The sequence below is a fragment of the Capsicum annuum genome, chromosome 9, assembly GCF_002878395.1.
Source record: "Capsicum annuum cultivar UCD-10X-F1 chromosome 9, UCD10Xv1.1, whole genome shotgun sequence".
NCBI classification, from domain to species: Eukaryota; Viridiplantae; Streptophyta; class Magnoliopsida; order Solanales; family Solanaceae; genus Capsicum; species Capsicum annuum.
In genome coordinates this window covers 114,071,259-114,089,599 of record NC_061119.1, presented here as the reverse complement: position 1 = coordinate 114,089,599, position 18,341 = coordinate 114,071,259, and positions in this window count along the sequence as shown.

The following is an 18,341-nucleotide window of genomic DNA, read 5'->3' as shown; positions in this document are numbered from 1 at the left end:
TCTCTGTCTAACCATTTGTCTAAGGATGAAAAGCTGTACTGAGATGAACTTGGGTACCAAGAACCTTCTGAAAAGCCTTTAAAAAGTGAGCGATAAACTGAGTACCTATATTTGCTGAATCCTGTGAAACTTAACCAACTCCCTAATATAAAGACTGGCATAATCCTTAGCTGAGTACGAAGTATGAACTAGTAAGAAATAGGCTGACTTGGTCACTCTATCAACAATAACCCAAATAGAATCATACTGATGATACGTACGGGGCAATCCTATCGCAAAGTCCATATTCACCACTTCCCACTTCAAAGTGGGGATGCTGAACTCATACAATGTATCACTGGGCCTTTGGTGATCAACCTTAACCTGCTAACAATTTGAACACTTAGCCATAAACTCTGCAATTTCCTTCTTCATACCATTCCACCAATAGATTTCCCGTAAATCACGGTACATCTTAGTGGCTCCTATGTGAATGGAATACCGTGAACCATGTGCTTTTTCTAAAATCCACTGCCTTAAACCATTAACACACAAAACACACAGTCTACCCTGATAATGCAACACACCCCTTTGATATCACTTTCTTGCTCTAAGATATGAACTAATTTGACCCCTAAGTACTAAAGTACTACTCTCCATTCAATTATTGGTTTATTGGGAAACAGAAAATGAATGACTCTATTTCTACAGTAAACTGAGGCATAACATGAGTAGAGCTAATCCATGCGGAGAATGGCATTAAAATCAGTCATCTCTAACTCTACAAGATCTACTGAAGTGATTTTCTGAGATGTTGTAATTGGATAATTTCTGTATACCCATCTGGATATAATAGGTTTACCCACTGTGGTAGATACTGAGAAAGGCTCTGCTAATGTTTCTGGATTGACATCGAAATTGATAGCTATATAGGGGGTTTCAAAAGAAAATAAAGCTCCGGGGTCTAGTAAAACATACACATAAAGATGAAAAACATGTAACGTACCCGTAACCATATCAGGAGAACTTTCCTAATTATGTCGGGACTGGAGTGCATACAGTCTGTTCTGGCATTGCCCACTAGTTGCACTAGAAGTGGCACCTTGTTGAGTCAGTGACCTGTGGGTGCTGCTGAAAATTGTTCTGGCCCTATTGGCGATTATTTCTGCCCCTCTGTGCCACCAGCATACACTCTCGGATCCTATGGCCTAGCTTTCCACATCCAAAATACACATTACTGCCAGTCTTACACATGACCTGATAATTCCTACCATACTTTCTACAGAGCGGATTAGTACAACCACTGTTCATACTACCATCAGATTTATGGCCTGGTGCTCTATCTTGATTGTCGTTCCTAAACATTGGCACTAGCGTACTAGATGGAGATAGAGCTAGAGCTGGGAATTTCTAACGAAACTAATAATGGTCACCATCTTTTGACCTTGGCTAATAAAAGTTAAAACAACCTTTTCTGGCCCTCTTATTCTCTCTTTTTTACTCCTTACACTTCTCCTCTTCAATCTACTAAGCATGAACAATAAGTATAGATAGGTCCATATCCTTTATCAATATAGCAATCCTACACTCCTTAACCACACTATCATCTATACCAGAAACAAACTTACTCATTCTAGACCTATTTTCTGCCACCATCGAAGGAGCATACCTCGCCAACTAAGTAAACTTAAATGAGTATTCCTTCACACTTATATTACCTTGATTCAAATTAATGAACTCTTGTATCTTAGCTTCCCTCAACTCTAAAGGAAAAAACCTATCTAAGAAAGTCGTGGAAAACTCCTCCCACTTTATAGGCCCTACCTCAGTACCCCTATTCTCCTTCCACTACTTATACTAGGTGTGAGCCACATCTTACAATTGATATGCAACCAACTCTACACTCTCAACCAAAGTGAAGCTCATGATATCAGTCACCTTCTACACCATATCCAGAAACTCTTGTAGATCCTCCTTAGACTTGGATCCCAAAAATAAAGGGGGATTATTCGAGTGAAATCCTGAATGGTAGCTACATCTGTATTTTCCACTAGATTGGATGGAGCAATAGCCTGCTGATTGTTCTGAGATCTTTACAATGGGCCATGGCTATAAAAGTTGCCCTGAACTCAGCATGAGAAACATGATCATTCAGGGGATATTAGTTCTTATCCTTTTTTCAAAAATGATACACTATATCTTTCTTTATTTTTGGATATTTTTTTAGACATTTTATTTTAGAAGTTCTTGTTAGATGACTTTTGGGTCTTAGGGATTGTAATAGGCGATTTGTTTGATTTTCCACATTATTAGTGGTTAGTTTTATATTTATAATTTCTAAGTTGGTTTTTGTGATAACCTCATTTTAATATTGACTAAATGATTGGGTAATAATTTGACTTAGATGATTTTTCCACCAAAAAATTAGTGTTGGTTCCACTCACGACCATTTGGGTCATGACATGTTATAGTATAGCATACTTAGGCATGAACCTATTATGAAAATGAGATACATTTATTCCATAATTGAAATCATTTCCACCAAGCAACCCTTCTTATATAGCATTTGTCCAATGGAAAGGCAATAAAAATTGTCACTTTCCCATAGAACCAACACTTCTATGAAAATTTTACAATCGTTGCACATTGATCTTTGGGGATTCTTCTTTATAGTGACACATGACAACCATAGATACTTCATCACCCTTAATGATGACTACAACATATGTATATGGACCCAACTTCTAACCTCTAAAAATAACACCTTAGAAGTCATTAAGACGTTCATAACCAAGGGTGAAAAAGAGTTTGACACCACTAATAAGTCTAGAAGAATAGATAATGGACTTTAGCTCAAAAACACTAAGACATCATCTTTATTGAAATCCAAAGGAATCATTCATGAAAAAACTTGCCATACACACCACAAAAAATAGTAAGGTGAAGAGAAGACATAAATGCTTGTGCGAAACTACTAGGGAACTTCTTTTTTAATCTAAACTAATACTATAATATTTGGGAGAATGTAGGCTATGTGACACATACATTATTAACAGACTCCAAACTTCTCTCATCATGGGAAAATTCCCATATGAATTGTTGCACAAATCCAAACCATTCTATTCTCATATAAGAACATCTAGACGTCTTTACTATCCAGCCATTCCCAAGTTTCAAAGAGATTAGTTTAAAGAAAAAACCACACGTGATATTTTCATAGGATACCCCTTGGAATCAAGGGAATACAATTTGTCCACAAAGAAAATACACATCTCTAGAGATGTAGTTTTTAAAGTGATGTAAAATGATATACCAAAGACTAATAGAACAAATAAAATAAAGATGAATTCAAAAGATTAGCTAGTAAAGAATAAAAATATATTAGGGAGAACAAAAATTAGTAGAAAGAAAGGTCAATCTAATAATTAAATATACATTAATTGATAGATTAAACCATAAGAGAAGACAATAAACTCATACCATGGAATTCCTACTAAAATTGAAAGAAGAGATAAAAGGGCAAATCCTAAGCTTAAAAGATAGACACACAATATTCAATATCTAACCCTTTGAATCCAAGTTTTCTTGTGTTTCTACTTTTTTATAGGTCTTTTTAAAGAAGAATACAAAACGAATGATTCAATATGAAAAGAAATTCAAAAATTAACAGAAATAAGTCAAGTTGGGACTACTTCAAGAGAGAAAGTGAGCTTAATTGTAGAAAAAATCAAGGTAAAGAAGATTCTTAAAGTGTTCATCAAGGTAAAAAGTCTCATCTTAACTCTTTAGTTACTTCAAATGAAATTGATGTTGACTTGAGTGTGAATGTTAGACAATCTTTTTTTGAGGTTGATGATTATTTATTTTACATCAATAAATAAATGAATAATTATTTACCAGTTGAATATAATTGTGGAGCTAAAATTATTATTGATTGTGAGTTTAAAATATTTCAAGCTAGTGTTATGACAAATATGAAAAAATATGATGTTTTCTAAAATTTTTGTAATGAAGATGAATATATTTTTTCATTAGCTACTTGGAATACTAAAATGTGATTTATAATGAATGTGTCTTTGCAAGTTAATTTTATTGTAATTATTCTTTATCTTGTAAAGACATGAATATTCTTGGTGATAGTACTCTTGAAATGAAGTATGACATGTGCGATGATAGTCTGTTTGAGCTTAAATTTTTAAAATTTTTGACAATCCTCTTTTTTGTGATTTCCAATTGAATGATTCATTCCTTATTCACTCATATACTCTTGATGAAAATGATGATCCAAAATTTAAAGTGTGCATGAATTGTGAAAATAATTCTTGTGAATTATTAGGGGGTGCTAATTTATTGGATGTTAGCAAGCTAACTTCCAAATTATTTATTAAAAGTACTTATTTTGGAAAGTCCTCTAAAATTGAAGAATATCTTTTAAATAATAAGGAAAGCACAAGTGATTGTAGTATTAAATTGATAGATACTAGTTTTTTATCAACTTATTTACTTACTCTAATCTTGTTTTTAAGGATAATATTTTCAGATTAAAGACCCTTGTGAGTTTTGTGGGTTTATCCCTTTGTGTGTACATTGGATATCTCTTGAATATCTTTAAGTAAGTTTTATTCATGTATGATTGCAATTCTCTTCTCCCTTAATTTCAATCATTTAATTGTTTGATCAAATAAAAAAATTACAAAACTATATTTATTTTTATCTAATTTATTTAAGTTGTGGAATTATTTTTTCTTTCTTCTCTATCTCCCCTATATTTCTTGATTATATCTTTATCGTGTATCTCATTTTACATCATAAAGAAAATATTTTTCCTTTTATTGTTGCTTTTGATATGCCATCATTTCCTTTCGTGCTACATTTTGTACCCTTCATAGTGATGATAAAATTTGTTCATATGAACATGCAACTATGAACCCTACTTGGAAAATACCATTATATTAGAATTTAAAGCATTGCATGCAAATCATACTTAGGACTTGGTGGCCATACCTAGTGGCAAAAAGGCAATCGGGTGAAAGTTTTCATACAAAGTGAAACGCAAGTCTTATGAAAAAATTGAGAGGTTAAAAGCATGACTTATAGTGAAACAATACACTTAACAAGCTAGAATTGAATAATACAGAAACCTTTTTATGGGTGATATAGATGACAACTGTAAGAGTCCAGTAGTAAAGAAAAGAAAAGATGGAGCATTTTTTAACTTAACATGAATAATGTACTCCTCCATGGTGATTTGCATGAGGAAGTAGATAAGGAGTACCACTAAGTTTAGTGATGAATAAACTAAGAATGGTATACAAGTTGAACAAATCCATATATCGCCCAAAATAAGTTAGCAGGCAATGGTATGCCAAGCTAGCTGTGAAGCATTGTATTCTTGAAGTTAATACCTCATTAAATGACTACTCACTTTTTCAGTAAAAGATTATAAGTTCTACTATCTTTTTGGTTGTCTATGTAGATGATATTATCTTAATTGAAACTAATATGTATGAGATTGAAGAATTCAAAATCTTTCAAAATGATAAGTTCAAGATGTAATACTTAGGGAAGTTATATTATTTCCTTGGGATGGAGATATTCTACAAGGAAGATGAGTTTATTGAGTAGCTGTAGTTCTCTACTGGATCCTACAGAAAATCTTTATGCCTAAGAAGGAACTCCTCTATCATCTCCCCTATATTTCAGGAAATTTATTACCTAGTTAAATTTTCTAATTGACATCAAAATGGATAGATCCTATAGTGTGCAATATCTTAGACAATTTATGTAAGATGCCAAGGAGTCTCCCTTAAAGGCAATATTCTATTTTTTGAGATATATCAAGGTAGATCCCACTCTAGGCATCTTCATGTCACATGATCGGAGATACAATATCAAAGCCTAAAGTGATTTTGATTCGGATGCTTGCCAAGATTATAGAAAATCTGTGACTGGGTATATAATTTTGTTAGGTAATATTACTCTCAGTTAGAAATCAAACAAATAAGAAATCATATCTCTAACTTCAACAAGGTATAGAGCAAAATAAGGAAAGTTGCAAGTGAATTGGTTTGGCTCAACAGACTACTTATAGTGCCCTTACCAACTTCTACTAAGGTGTATTGTGATAGCCAATTAGCTCTTCATATTGCCAAGAATGCTATGATTCATGAAAGAACCAACACATTGAATTTGATTGGTTAATTTTTCATAAGCAGGCTTTATATCACTCCTTTACATAAGCTTGGACAATTAACTAGCAGATGTCTTAACAAAAACTTTAACTGACATCAAACATTATGCTGTATTGCACTAGTTGATAATGTTCTCCAGACCTCCAATTTGAGGGGAGGGGGAGGGGGTATTAAGATTTAATTAGTTATTTAATTATTCATTAATTAATCAGTTAGTTTGCGTCTTTGTATTCTGTTAGTTAGGAGTTAGTGATAGTTGTATATAGTTTATGGTATCTAGACCATTGTCAGTTGTGAGTTAGTTGCATGCTAGATATTTTTGTTTCTTCTAGTATAAATAATCATCAACACATAGATAAAATTAGTTGAATGCTTTTCTTGAAATTCATTTCTTTGGAAAAATTCTCTCAATAGTATTCATACAATAACCAATTGTGTTTTTATGTGATATCGTTGAGGTGAAGTATTTGTGAATTAATGATACTATTCAAACAGTGTGTTTTAAAGTGAAGAAAATCAAAAGTTATAGGGGAGATTGATTTAGAATGATGTGGAACTATGTATAATGGTTGAGAAACATAAAATCTACATAACCTACAATGCTCAAGAGAAAATTTAAACCATTTCTATTTTAAACTACTACATACACGGCAACATACACGACTACCTATTCCATTGGTGTGTAATATTGATAGGAGTAGTTAGTTAGTTAGTCAATAGCTGAGTCAGCTGTAGAGGTTGTTAAAGGTTGTTTAATATTGTTAGAGGTTGTTATACAATGATTAGTTAGTTACAATGAGCTGTCAATGAGCTGGATACATGATTCACTTCTTAGCTCATTCTTAGCTCGTCTTAACTCAACTCTATAAATAGACTCATAACTTCAATCTTCAGGGAGAATAATGAAAATTCAATTTATTACTATCTTTTTCTTCTCCTTGATTTTAAGCTATCAAGCTGAAATTCTTCCATTTTGTCAACACTAGTAACAAATTTTCTCAGGCTCGAACTATGGTAGCTGGTCAGGTTGATGCTACTAGTTCTAGTCATGAGGGGACTCATGCACAACTGGCCAAGCCTCACACATTCACTGAGGAGTAGTACACTCAGATTGTGACCTTGATGAGCAAAGATACCAAAGATATGAAATAAGTAAATATGATAGGTATTACTACTTGTTTCTTATCCAAAGCCTGCCTGACAGTTGGATTGTAGACTCAGGTGCTACACATCATAAATTTGCACATAGACACTTATTAAAAAGTAGTACTAGATTAGAAACTAAACATTTGGGCAAGTTGCACCTCCCAACAAGTGATGAAGTGACAATCTTACACATCATAAATCCTACTTGTTCCATACTTCAAACTTAATTGGTTGTCTGTTGCTAAGATAACTAAGGAACTTCTATGCTTTGTGTCCTTTTATTCTAATTTTTGTATCTTTTAGAACCTCTTCAATGGCAAGGTAAAGGGGATTGGTAGACAAGAGGGTGGACTGTATGTTCTTAAAGGTAGTTGGATAGGAAATACTAATCAGTCAGGATCAAAAACCTGCAAATTCATTGCAAAAGTCTCAACTTCCAGTTGTAGTTTATGGCACCAAAGACTTGGACACCCTACTTATCAGGTTCTCAAATGTTTAGACTTTCTGAATAATTCTAGTGATGTAAATATGTTGAATAAATGTACTGTGTGTCCACTAGCTAAACAGACAAGACTTTCATTTCCTACAAGTACTACTAGATTTTCCACTTGTTTTGAACTTGTACAAATGGATTTATAGGTTCTATATAAAACTTCTACTTTTGACAACAAATACTATTTCTTGACTATGGTAGATGACCATAGTAGATACACCTGAGTGCACCTATTGTAGTTAAAGTCTGAGGCCATAGTGTCTATTAAAAGATTTATTTCCATGATTAAAACTCAGTTTGGAATAGTTGTGAAAACCATCAGATCTTATAATAGAGCTGAATTTTTATCAACTCTAAATATAAGATATTATTCCAGTCCCTAGGCATTCTACATCAGACCAGCTATCCTCACACTCCTCAACAGAATAGATTTATGGAGAGAAAGCATAGACACATATTAAACATAGCTAGAGCCCTCAAGTTTCAGCCTCACTTGCCCATTAAATATTGGGGACTATGTGTAAAAACTGCAGTATATATAATGAATAGGTTTCCATCTTCTATTCTGAGTAGTAATAGCCCATTTCAGTTGATGTTTTCCAAGGATCCCAAGTTGTCTTATCTTAGGGTATTTGGATGTTTGTGCTATGTAACTATCTTACCAAGAGGTGATAAATTCACAGAAAGGGCCAAACCTACAGTATTGGTGGGATATTCAGAGTCTCAAAAGGGATATTTGCTACTAGATTTCACCACAAAGAGACTATTAGTTAGTAGAGATGTAGTGTTTCATGAAGATATATTTCCTTTTTCTCCCTTACCAGTACAAAATACACAAGCTTCCTCAACTTAAAAAGTTATCACTGACTTCTTGGTCCCTACAGATGATGATATATTTCCTGAGACATCTACTGGAAGTGTCACTGAAGATGCTATAATTAAGGAGGATGGCATTACTGATGCTGTAGTACCTGGTGCAGCTTCACCTGGCACCAATCATGCATATATATTCCAAGATGAACCTTCCCTACCTCAACCTTCTTCCAGTAGACTAGAAAGAACAAGAAAACCACCAGTATGGATGCATGATTATGTTGACACTTTCAGAAACCAGAGATACAAGCATCCATTAGCCAACAACTTGTCTTATAAAAATCTTAGTCCTACTTATCAGTGCTATCTAACCAAATTCTCAACTTTGATTGAGCCTCAGCACTTTAAACAAGTTGTATAAGATGAAAGGTGGGTGGAAGCTATGAAGTCAAAAATTCAAGCATGGGAAGCTAACAACACATGGATCATTGTTGATTTACCTAAAAAGAAGAATACTATTAGTTCCAAGTGGATATACAAAACTAAATATCTTGCAAATAGTGAAGTGGGGAGGTTCAATAAATAGTTAATAGCCAAAGTATATAGTCAATAGGACGCGTTAGATTATCATGAAACATTCTCACCAGTGGCTAAGATGGTTATAGTCAGATGTGTGATTGTAGTAGTTATATCTAAAGGTTGGAATCTTTATCAAATAGATGTTTATAATACATTCCTCCAGGGGGATCTTGAGGAGAAAGTCTACATCAATATGCCAGAAGAATTTAGAAGATAGAGGAGCACAAGGTATGTAACTTGATCAAATCCTTGTATTGCCCTAAGTAGGCCTCCAGGCAGTGGAATATGAAGCTCACTCATGCCTTACTTGATACTGGTTTTACTCAAAGTGTACATGATTATTCCTTATTAACTCTGCATCAAGGTAATAACACTGTTATAGTGCTTGTATATGTTGATGATTTGCTAATTACTAGGAGCAGTGCATCATTGATCAATGCCACCAAAATCAAGTTGCATCAGCAATTCAAAATGAAAGACTTTGGTGATCTCAAGTATTTTTTAGGTATTGAAGTTTTAAGATCAGTATCGGGGATCATATTGAACCAAAGAAAGTTCATTCTTGAGTTGATTGCTGATACAGGGCTTAGTTGTTCTAAACCAGCTATCACCCCTCTAGAATCTAATGCCAAGTTAATATCTATTGAGTATGATCATGCCACAGGTGCACAAGATGATAAGTTGCTATCTACCATTTCATCTTACCAAAGACTTGTTGGGAAACTTATGTATGCCACCATTACAAGGTCAGACATTAATTTTAATGTGCAAAATCTCAATAATTCATGCAACACCCTAAGAAATCCTACTGAGAAGCAGCTAATAGGGTGGTAATATACCTTAAAGGTTCTGTTGGTCAAGGTATCTGGTTCAAGGCTAAGTTTTCTACTTCTCTAAAATTTTTGGTCCCATAGCTGAAGTTTCCACTGGAGCTAATAAATTTTCAATCGCTATTTCTTCAACTGGTATCGACACTAGCCAAAATTGTCTCTATGCTCTTGCTACTTGTCAAGAATTTGAGGCATCCCTAGACATTGTCACTGGTATTTTACAACTCTTCTCTTATGATGTTTATCATTTGCTTGCTCTAGGTTATGCCCTATCTTATGTGGCCCCTTATGTGGTTGTACACTTTAGTTTTAGTACTGAAAATATTTTTGACCCTTTTTTTGTGTCTACTCTAGTTGGTGATTCTATTATTTCTAGGAAAGGCTATAGGAGTTGTGTGGTGTCCATCTTTCATAGGGGACGTTAGTGGATTTGATAGAAATTGATATGGTGGATTTTGATGTAATCTTGGGGATGGATTGACTTTATTTGTGCTATGCTTCTCTGGAGTAGGATCCAAAAGTTTAGTTTCTATTTCCCTAATAAACTAGTGATTAAATGGGAGGGGCGTTCCTTAGTACCCAAAGGGAATTTTATTTCTTATCTTAGATCTCACAAAATGATATCCAAAGGGTGTCTATATCATCTAGTTTGGGTTAAGGATTCTAATTCTGAAATTCCTTCTTTGTAATTTTTCCCTATCGTTAATGAATTTTCTGAAGTTTTTCCCGATAATCTTCCTAGAATTCCTCTCAATAGGGAGATAGATTTTGGGATTGATCTTCTATCAAATACCCTTCCTATTTCCATTTCTCCTTATAGGATGGCTCTGACTAAACTGAAGGAATTGAAGGAGTAGTTAAAGGATAATAAGGGTTTCATCCATCATATTATTTCTTCGTGAGGTGCTCCTGTACTTTTTATGCAAAAAAAGGTGAGCCTTTTCGGAAGTGTATAGACTATCATCAGTTAAATAAGGTTATAGTGAAGAATAAGTATCCTCTTCCTAGGATTGATGATTTTTTCGACCAACTTCTGTGTGCTCGGTGTTTCTCTAAGATTAATCTTCCTTCGAGACACCATCAGTTGAAAAATAGGGAGATTGGTATTCCCAAGACTATTTTTTAAACCCGATATGGCCATTATGAGTTTTTAGTTATGTCTTTTGGATTGACAAATTCTTTAAGTGCTTTCATGGATCTTATGAACTGGGTGTTAAATAGCTTTTGGATTAGTTTATTGTAGTCTTCATTGATGACATTTTAGTATACTTTTAGAGTGAGGAGGATCATGACAATCACCTCCAAATTGTGTTGTAGAATCTTAAGGACCAAAAATTATATGCTAAATTTTCTAAGTGTGAATTTTAGCTAAGTGTTATGGCCTTTCTTGGGTATGTTATTTCTAGTGAGGGGATTAAGCTGGATTCACAAAAAGTTAAGGAAGTTAAGAAGAGGCCTAGACCCACGACTACAACTGACTTTAGGAGCTTCTTGGACTTAGCGAGGTATTATAGGAGGTTTATAGAGAGTTTTATATCTATTTCTTCTCCACTGACAAAGTTATTTCAAAAAAGGTTAAGTTTTTGTTGTTTGATGCTTGTGAGGGTAGTTGTGAGAAATTGAAGGATAAGTTGACTTCTATGCCAGTTTTGACCCTTCTTAAGGGTAATGATGGGTTTGTTGTGTATTGTGAGGATTTGTGTGTTGATGTAGCATGGTAAGGTTGTAGCCTATGCTTCCATACAACTTAAAATTTATAAGAGAAATTACCCCACTCACGATCTCTTTACAGATTTGTTGCCATTATCAGTATGAGGTACATATGGATATTTATTTTTAGACCATAAGAGCTTGCAATATGTGTTTACATAGAAGGAATTGAATCTAAAGCAAAGGAGGTGGCTTGAATTTCTTAAGGATTACGGCATGAGCCTTTCCTACCTTCTAGGTAAAGCTAATATTGTTGTTAATACTCTTAGTAGGTTGTCTATATAGAGCTTATCTCACATTAATAAGGAAAAAATTAGGGTGGTGTACGATATTATAGGTTGGCTAATTTAGGAGTTCATCTCTTAGATGTTGAGGATGAGAGAGTGATTGTTCAAGAAGTTATTAAATCATCTCCTGGTGCTGAGGTAAAGAAGAAGCAGGTTTTGGATTCCCTACTTATGAAAATTAATGATGATGTGGGTTAGCAAAAGTTTATGGATTTTGAGATTGTGGGATATGTCATCTTGTGGTATCAAGAAAGGTTGTGTATTTCTGTGTTGATGGGTTGTGGGAAAGGATTTTCGCTGAGGCTCAAAGGTCCAGATATAGAATTCATCTGGGTTCAACTAAAATGTGTCATGACTTGAAAGAAATTTACTGATGGAATAATATCAAGAGAGATGTGGCAAACTTTATGGCTAAGTGTATGGTTTGTCAGTAAGTCAACGTTGAGCATTTGAGGCCTAGTAGCCTGTCTCAAGAGATAGAGTTGCCCATGTTGAAGTGATATATGATTAATGTAGATTTAATCACTGGCCTTCCATGATCTCACAACCAATATGATTCTATTTGGGTCATTGTGGATAGAATGACTAAGTTTGCTTACTTATTACCTGTGAGGACTAACTGCTTAGGTGAGGATTATGCTTAGTTGTTCATTCAGAGGTAGTCAAATTGAATGGAACATTGGTGTCCATCATTTTAGATCGAGGTATGCAATTCATGCCTCACTTATTGAGTTTGTTTCGAAAAGGTTTGGGTACTCAGATAAACCTTAGCATCGCTTTCCTACCTCAAATGGATAGGCAAGTGGAGTATACTATTTAAAATTTAATGAACATGCTAAGGGCCTATGTGATTGACTTTAAGGGTAGTTGGTTTGACTATTTCCTTTAATTAAGTTTTCTTATAAAAATAGTTACCATTCTAGTATTCAAATGGCTCATTGCAAGGATTTTTATGGTAGGAGGTCCACGTCCCCTATTGGATGGTATGAGGTAGGTGAGACTAGGTTGTTTGGACCTAACTTGGTTCACTAAGCCATGAGAAGGTAAAGGTGATTAAATAAAGACTTAAGAATACTCAAAGTTGCCAAAAGTCTTATGCGATGTGATACAGAGGGAGTTGGAGTTTGAAATAAGTGATTGGGTATTCTTGAATATTTTTCTTATAAAAGGAGTTATGAGGTTTGGAAAGAAGGGAAAGCTCAGTCCTCGTTAAATTAGTCCATATAAGATTGTAAGGAAAATTTGGGAATGTTGTATGTGAGTTAGATTTACCAGCAAGTTTGGCTTCTATTCATCTTGTTCTCTAAATGCCTATGCTTAAAAAGTGTTATGGGTGACGTTTCACTAATAGTGCTTGTTGAGGATGTTAGTGTGATAGATTCTTTGTCTTATGAGAAAGTTCCTATTGAGATACTGGATAGGCAAGTTCATCGATTGAGGACAAAGGATGTAGCTTCGGTAAAAGTCCTTTGGAGGAATCAAAAGGTGGAAGAAGCTACATGGAAAGCTTCGGAAGATATGAGAGCAAAGTACCCATTCTTGTTCCCCGTGTTGGAGGAAAAAGCTTAAGGTATGATTTTCATTTGCACTCTTATCGCATTATAAATTTTTCCTAAGATTTCTGTGTTATTTTTGTTATCATGCTAAAAATGTCTTAACTCCTCATTGGGGGACGAGTGATCTAAAGGGGAGGAGGGATAATATAAGACCCCCCAAAATTTTAACAAATTTTTTTTGACCCTTCTGCATGCGTAATGTCAATTTTGACTTGAGTTATGTTAAGGAATGTTAAAAGGATGTTTTGGAAAAATTTTGGAATTTTTGAAAGGGGTTTGGGACTACTTTGAAACTAAGAGGCAGTAAGCCTCCCTGATAATGGCGTGCCACACCACTTAGCCTCCGCGATAAGGGCATAACATGAAGGCTAAGCTCCACAATAGAAGCGTTCCACACTGCTATGTAATTTTTGCCCAGTTTTTTTACTTGGGGTGAGAGTTTTTTGGTCCTTTACCCCTTGGGGTGAGAGTTTTTTTACTTGGGGAAATCCCTTTCCTTCAATTTTCAAAGATCAAACATTATTATTCTCTTCTTTAACCCTCCAACCAAGAAATTTTAAGGGTTCCACAAAGAATTCACTATTCAAGCTCAAAACTTTGATTTCTTTTCAAATTCGTTGGTATTTCAGGCATGTATGTCTCTCCCTAACTTAAATTTTACATTATGACATATATTTAATCATTATTCATAGGATTTTAATCATGGGTTTGAAATTGGGTTCAGGATTTTGATAGTTGTTGGTTGAATTATATTTTTCGTGATTTAAATGTGTTGTTTATACTGTGATTGACGTTTTTGGGGCTTCATGGATGCATTTTTATGAGGATTGGAATAAGAAACATGGGTTTCCCAAAATTGATGAAATTTTGGCTAGGTAATAGCATTAACCTCAACCCACCTTTAAAACTTTGGTTTTGAATATGGAATTTGCATTATTTAACTTACTTTGGAACATTACATTGCATTAAAGGATAACGGAAGATAAAAATGGTTTTGATTTTTATGAAACGGAATTAATTGGTTAAATGGATTGGCTTGGCATGATTGAATTAGTTTGCAAGCATATTGGTATGACAATACTATGTTGGAAAATTCCTTAATAAAGACTCCTTGGTTAACGGTTAGGTTTATGTTTAAACAATTTTGATTTGTGCTTAAAGGGAATTATGTAGCTCACTGTAAAGGTTTGGTCCTAGGCAGACCAATACTGTAAACCACATTTGTCAATGTGGGAGTCTATGTGACCATATTTTTTGTGACCACTTTATATTTTGTATGGCTATTGCCTTGGTGTCCTTATCCTTTCCTCGATTTCCTCGGTATGTGCGGCTAACATGCACTGGGATCTTCTGGCAGGTGGAGTCTGACCCATATATCCCATGGGTCCCTTTATAAAGGAGCGAGCTACACAATTTAGGCTAATGGTTATAAATATCATGTTCATGACCCTCGTCCCTATCCTAACATCCTATATGTATGTAAATTTAAATGTTATGCATGTGGTTTTTGATTTTTGCAATGACATTATTTTATCCCTTTTCTCTGAGTTACATGCTAGTGCTCACCCTACTGGTTGTCACTAAATGTTGTATCATTTTATGATGTAGGGTCTAAGGGCTTTTCTGTTGCTCCTATACTGCGTTAGGTGGTTTGGTACGTCTGTGGATCTACTGTGGAGTGATATGCCTCTATCTTTAGAAAGGCCCAGTCATTTCATTATTTTTATTATTGTTTAGTATTTCATGTTGGATACTTTTAAGTCATAGTCGGGGGTATGTCCCAACTTAGTTTGGTATTTTGGTTTTAGAGGCTTTTATGGACAAGTGTTAGGATGAATGGTCATTTTGTTTTGACTCTTGTATTTCATTTGATTCATCTATCTTATTCACTATTTTTAGTTAACATCTGATGCATTCATTTATTGTGCTCTAGATGTAGGCTAAAGGGGTGGTCTCTGGCCCACGGTGGGCTTGAGATACCCATCACGATTAGACCCAATTTTGAGTCGTGACACTATGTTAAAGACGTTTCATAGTGATGGTAACTATCTAATTCATTGGGATTCGGTCTATTTAAATGAAAACCTCTCTTATAAAGAGTAACCTATTTATATTTTTGATAGAAATGTCCATAAATTGAGGACTAAAGAGATTACATCTGTAAAGGTCCAGTAAGATAATTTTCCTATTGAGGAGGCCACTTGGGAGACTGAAGTCAACATGCATGGCAAGTATCCATATCTTTAAGCTGATTTAAGTAATTTCTTATTTTTCCTTCTTGTTTCTTGTTTGCCTATTTGAGGATGAACGATTGTTTAATTGGTATATGATGTAATGACCCTCTTATTCATTTTGTGAACTCTCCCATTTTAGCCCTCCCCATAGTTTGTATATGTGATTATGACTTACAGGGATGGGTAGTATCACTTCTCAAGGTGTTCGAAAGTGATTTAATTCATTAGTTGAATTCTTGAGTTTAAATAAAGTTGATCTTAATCATGGTCAACCTTCATCAAGACGACCTCAAATTGGTATGTTAATTTTTCCAATAGGCCTAGAATATACTGTTTAGCCAATTTATGTATTTGATTAATTTTTCCAATAGGCCTAGAATATACTGTTTAGCCAATTTATGTATTTGATTTGTTTTTGTGGGGTCCTGAAAATATTTTGAGGATTTATTAGAAGTTGCAAATATTTTAGATGATCAATCAATTAGTGATTTAATGGGTCAAAAACAAAATATTTCTTTATATGTCCAATACAAGAATGATTTAAGTGGATAGGATTTACCATATACAATACCAATAACATCACAATTTTCAACTAGAAGCAGCCAAACACTTACGAGAGTTTTACGACATTCACACCCTAGCATCAAAGGAGAGGAGAATTCTTGAGTAATTTCTAGGCTAACTACTAGTTGTGGACCTATTCCTACTATTTCATCAATAATAAGGGGAGGGGGAGTTGAATTTACATAGTAAGAAAATATTATGGATGATTTGATCTTTATCCACTTGAGTTAGATGTGAAGTAGTTAGTTATTAATATCATTTATAATGATAAGATTACAATTGCCAATCATTGGCCATATTGATGATATGGGAATTCATTCACAGTGATGCGTGATGGTTTTGTAATGGACAATGGTTATTAGGAGTGAGGGCAAGATGTATGACCTACTTTCCTTTTTAGCCTGTTTAAAAAGGAATGACCTCTTTCCTTTTTTAGCAATACTTTAATTTCAACTTTCCACATGGCATGTTTAGAACCACAAGATTAAAGGGCATTTTTATGCATTTGACACAACTTTAATTTAAGGCCACAAGATTCAAAAGTTTTCTTTATTTTCTTAAACTTTGTGCCAAGTCAAAGTAGGTCATACTTTTTTAAATGTGGGAGGTATCGAGTTATCTTCATTCTCCTTGAAATAATGTTCATAAGTAATATCAGGCAATAATAGCTAATCATTGGCAAGAATTGTATAATGAGACAATGACTGGACAATGATGATAAAGTGGGTGTTCTTTGTTATTAAAAATATCAAAATTACTATTTTCATTGCTTAGTTCCAGATCCGAGGTCGGTCACAGTCTATTTTGTTCTATAAATTTAGGTTTTAGGCTTAGGACTTTGAGAACAAGAATTCTTAATTTAGGGGTATAATAATGACTTGTTTTAGTTGAAGTTTAATTTGTTAGTTCAAATATATAATCCCCATAAGAGTATGAACTAATACATCAAAGTCAAATAAAACAAGTATTCAAAAGCTGTTTGGAAGGGTGAGGTCATTGTAAATTAGCTTTCATTCGTATTATTCAATTAAGGTAGGTTATAGTATAATTGAAGTTTAGACTCAATTAATTGTGTGTATGCTCCTAGATTGAATGCATGTTGATTGTTCTTTTGACATACTTGAATTTGATGATATTTGGATTGTGGACACTAATATGAATAATTATTGAAAATTGAACTGGATCAAATTGCCTTATGATTATAAGTGTACTTATAATTTAGTACTCTTGTTGTATCTCGAGAGATAATGTGAATTTGATGAAATTCATATAATATGGTTATGGAGGATAAGGTACCATGCTAGTATGGTACATGGACTTCGATTGTCCCCTGTAGGTCATGACTAGTTTGACAGAAATAAGTCCCTTAGCATGTGTGTACAAACTAGTATTGATTTTGATAGGCCATGTGGTTTCATAAGCTGATAACAAGCTAATGGTGTTCTTATTGTGACATAGAGAAGGACATAGTTATTACTTATGGTATTATTGTTGTGTTTGTGGTTGTTTATGATATGGTTGATACTCTTGATGGCTATATGGTTTGTTTGTAAGTATTGTTTGGCCCATTATTGATGTATTTATTTTGGTAAATATTAAATTTTATTTCACCAAGTATTTGTAAAACATACCAGGGACAAACCACCTCTTTTCTCAATGTAAACAAACCAAACTATACTAGTTCTAAGTCCCTCCTAACATACCGGGGTGTAAAACTAGTAATGAGAATAAAAGACTAGAATAATTACATTCACTTTGATCCTCTAAATACATCAATCTATTTCATCATGGTGCTGCAACAATTTGTTGAAGTACCAGCTCTCATTTCCTATGCATTTGTCCTTGAATGTGGATATGGATTGCTATTTCCCTACATGCCTTGGGTTCTTCATATCTACCTTTCTGAAATATGATGTTATTCCTACTCCTCCATATGATGTTGACCATAACTGCAAATAC